The sequence below is a fragment of the Ixodes scapularis genome, unplaced genomic scaffold (genome assembly GCF_016920785.2).
Source record: "Ixodes scapularis isolate PalLabHiFi unplaced genomic scaffold, ASM1692078v2 PGA_scaffold6__148_contigs__length_123643588, whole genome shotgun sequence".
Classification (NCBI taxonomy): Eukaryota; Metazoa; Arthropoda; class Arachnida; order Ixodida; family Ixodidae; genus Ixodes; species Ixodes scapularis.
In genome coordinates this window covers 5,263,982-5,268,405 of record NW_024609881.1, presented here as the reverse complement: position 1 = coordinate 5,268,405, position 4,424 = coordinate 5,263,982, and the positions used below count along the sequence as shown (strand labels likewise).

Sequence of the window (4,424 nt, the reverse complement as noted above, 5' to 3'; positions counted from 1 at the left end):
AAAGAACAATGAGACGCGATAGACTAGATAAACTCCTATCACGAGCGCATGCGCGCTCGTGAGAGGACTTGCGGCGAACTAGTTTAAAGTATAAAGTCAAGAGTCTCAAGTAAAAGAAGACGCTGACGTTAGGAAATGTCTCCGAACGTTTAAATATTCCTGAAAGGTTTGAAGACTCGCTTCGGGCACATATGTGGAAAGTTACCTTGACCGATCTATTTATTGGCCTTTCACGATGTTCCGATTTAAATGAAGACAACATTCCTGTCGACGCAAGAAGCTGTTAAACTTGTCAGATGTTCTGTGGTTTCGCCTTGCAGCGATGTGCTACTCCGATACCGGCACACCACCGTTCAATAGATAGTATATCAATTGGTTTTCAGACGAGATGCATGAACAAATATTTTCCGTAACGCTAACTGATGTTTCGGATTTCCAATGAAAGTATCCCGGCTAAGCATCGTAGAAGGGGCAGGGGTCCCAATGTCTTTTCATCTGGACAACTTTTTTGACAGTGTGCTGTCGGCACGCTACCATTCAATAGATGAATTCGTTTTCAGACGAGATGCACGAGCTAACCTTTTCCGGAACGCTAATTGCTATCTTGACTTTCATATCAAATCAAGTTTTACCTTCCGAATTAAGCACCATTGAACTGAAAAGGGGCAGCGATCCACCCCGCCCCTCGTCTCGACAACGTTTTATCAGGGCAGCCATTGTGTTTGTGCACGTGATGTCACGGAGCGCGAACAAGTCACTCGTGTTCCGAGAAATATTCGGAACACGAAGAGCGCTCTCGAGTGCATACCTTGGCAAACCTCACTCATGAGGGCCCTCACTCACCCTCACTCACCCTCATCCTCACAGGTGAGGTGAGGGTGAGTGAGTTTCTGAACCAAAAAAATTCATGAGTGTGAGGGTGAGTGAGGGCCGTGAGGGCTGTGAGGGCGGTGAGGGCCGTGAGGGCGGTGAGGGCGGTGAGGGCCGTGAGGGCGGTGAGTGGCGTGAGGGCGGTGACTTTCGTGAGGGCCATGAGTGAGTGAGGGGCGTGAGAGCGGTGAGGGGCGTGAGGGCCGTGAGGGCGGTGAGTGCGTGAGGGCCGTGAGGTTCAGTGAGGGTGAGGGTGAGTGAGGCGCTCAAGGTGAGTGTAGCTGTGAGGGTGAGGGTGAGTGAAGGGTTTAGGTGAGTGTGGCTGTGAAGGTGAGGGTGAGTGAGGGCGACCTAAAATGCCGACCTCTGCTCGAGTGTCAGTCTCCGTAGGCTTTAAGTCTCCGGTTGCGCTCCTTTCCGTTTAGTGAAAGGAGCGCCCACCTCTCGCGTTCCGCAGCACGGACTTATCGAGCCCAACGTGACACTCCTCCGTGTCAGTGCGAGCCAAACGAATTACGTGGAGCCCAAGCAGTACTATTAGCTGCAGTTTTAGTGGATCGTACACTAAAGCCTTGCGTACGCAATGAAATTGCGGGTCGGGAGTGCGCGTGCGTAGAACGTAATAGAAGAGCTAGCGTATTGCGTACGCACCCAACGCTGGGTATTTTGCGTGGCGGGCTAGCGGGCTCTGCGGTACGCTCTCGAGAGATCTCGGACCCAACGACAGCGCCAGTTTCAAGATGGCGGTTACCTCGACTGGCGCAGCAAGTGCGACGTGGTGTTTTCGAAGTTCTGTGTTACGTGAAATTGCGTGGTGTTGAGCTCGGCAATTCTTTCCGGGACCTACGGCAGTCGAATCAGATCGCGTGCAGCTGAAGGAGTGCACAGTGGAAATCTTTCCCGATCGGAATGTGCGTCAACGCTAAGCCTACTCGCACAGTACTTCGCCGACGGACGAACGACTCTAAAAGAAATCGCCGAAGTTCTCGCTATCCACTGGACATCAGTAAATCATGAATTTCATTCCGCGACAGCATTGATAAAAGCTGCCGTTTCCACTAGACGACCGACAGAGGCTCCGTGATCGAATTTGGCTACGCGCTCGTACTCGCAGCCTCTGTACCCCGCAGAAAAGCGCGCTTGACGAGGCAGCTGTGGCTTGGTTTAATCTGAAATAAAATGATTGGACACTTTTTCCTTTTCAATATTTCTTTCCAGAAGCATGGTTGCGCTGTAAGCACGCGAAATTCTACGGCTCTAGCAAATTTAACCAAGATCATGCGCGGTGTTCACTCGAAAACGTAACGCACAACTAAATTCAGTCCGAGCAGGTCATTTTTAGCGTACGCTATACTATTGGGTATTGCGTACGTAAAAGCCAGCAACGCTATACTAAAACTGTCTATTGCCTGGGCTATGTCCGTGCTGCCTAAAAGCCAGCAACGCTATACTAAAACTGTCTATTGCCTGGGCTATGTCCGTGCTGCCTACAGCGCGGAGGTCCAACCACTCAAAAGAGTCCCATTCTTTATCAACATTTATTCGGAATGCCACGCGCAACTCGTCCCGAAACCGGTAGACGCGCGCTCACAAAATTCACCGTGAGTTGAGATGCTATTTGGCGGGAAAACCCCGCGGAGCAGCCTCTCTGCTTAAGAGAGCAACTTGACAGCCTGTCGCTGGTTTTGAAAATCCGGGTTAGCGCCGCTATCCTAATTCCAGTAACTGCTATCGAGTGTAGATGCCACGCGTTAAGCCACGCGCTAAACAGACCGATGAAGAGCGCCGAGAGCGTAGACGCCACGCGGTTCACGTGCAACAATTGTCCAGCCATTTGCCAGGCTTCTCTACAGCGAAGCTGTTTATGGCTAGGGTTCCATGGATTTTTCGTGTGCGTGAGCAAAAACTCACAAAGGGCCCTCACCGCCCTCTCTTTGTCGTCGCCCCAAGCGCTGGCCTGCCCAGTTTCCTTTCCTTCTGCCGTGTGGCGGTCCCGTCACGCGTGTCTACTTTCCTCCAGCTCCTCGGAGCGGCGATAATCGTCCACGCGAAACAATGACCACCGATCAAGCCAACGATAAATGTGTGTGCGTACACATCGCGACACTGTTAGCGCGAACACGACACCGGCGCATTTTCGCATTGTACTAGTAAACAATATTAGCGCACACAAAATTTTATCGCTTACATTATAGAACTAAATTAGCTGTTCCCGTAGCAATAGTAACTTGGATGAGATCTCTTGGTTTCAAAGAAAAAAAACCCGGAAAAACCGGTGATCGCTTGTTCGCGCTAACAGTGTCGCGCTCTGTACCTTTAGTCACGATGACCACCGATCACGACAATAAATGTGTTCTTACCTTTGTTCAAGATTGTGTGTCACGGCTGTGTCGTGTGCTCAACAGCTTCGCTGGTCATCCACCTTCTCAGAGTGGAATGGCTCATCATTTATTTATACAGTAAAACAATTACCGCATCTCCACATGGTGAATGATGTTGATTGGGGATAAGGTCTGGTGGTGCTGATGATACTGACATAATTGTTCATAGGTAGTGCTGATTGCAAAGTTTAACGCGATTATATACGCATTTGACCGCAGCGCCCTCTCCTGTATAGACGTCGAGCGGCTACATGCAGCGTTACATCCATGACATCCCCGGCTCTTAAGTTCCTACCACATCTCAGAGCCCCCTACTCGTCCCGCAGTCGTGGCCGAGTGGTTAAGGCGATGGACTTGAAATCCATTGGGGTCTCCCCGCACAGGTTCGAATCCTGTAGACTGACAAAAACATTTTTTTCTTTTTTTAAGAAGACAGATGGGATGGCAATCGATGTGAGCACGGACGCCGGACGGACAAGGCTAGACCCTAAGGAGCTTCGCCCCTAAGAAGGGGTTGTAGCCCTTACACCCCTTGTCACATATACGACACCCCTAAACTTCAGTTGGTCGTGCAGCGCATTGACGTGCAACAAACGCTAGAAACTTTCACGAGCAGCTTGGTAGCCGAGTTGTACAACTTAATAAAATAGCTTACGTAAGTGTAAATGACTGTAAAAAATTTATCGGGGTTTTTTTTGGCCCTACTGCAGAAACTCGGTGTTTTTTTTGTTTTTTTTTTTTTTTGTCTGTACTCTTTGATGCGTACTTTAGCTGTTCAATATCTTATATCGCACCGCCCTCAAGCCTCTGGTAAAACTTCGGGCCGTCAACTTGATGTAAGTGCGCTGTACGGCGAACTGAAGTTTTGGGGTACCTATGTGTGATAAGGGGTGTAGGGGATACACCTTTTTTTTTTTTTTAGAGTTAGCTTTTGTGGGCACATACCGCGTGCGGACCATATTTCTTAAAATAGGGCAGTGTTCTCACTCTTTCTAGACAGTATGGCTGGAGATCAACAGGACCGGTTAATCGATTAAAGGGTCAATTCATTTTCAATCGACGCGAGAAATGTTCAATCGACGCTTTATTTTTTCTATGGGCCAATTACAGGCTTCGATGACATAGCAAACAAGTCTACCATTCGCACCAAAATGGATCAGATTCGAGTAGCAC

General features: G+C 49.3%; 1 non-coding gene across 1 annotated transcript; it reads left to right on the top strand.

The window, feature by feature from the left end:
- The first annotated feature begins 3,573 nt into the window (after positions 1 to 3,573).
- Trnas-uga lies at positions 3,574 to 3,656 on the top strand. Its single transcript has one exon. It is a non-coding gene; the product is annotated as a tRNA-Ser (tRNA).
- Positions 3,657 to 4,424: the final 768 nt, after the last annotated feature.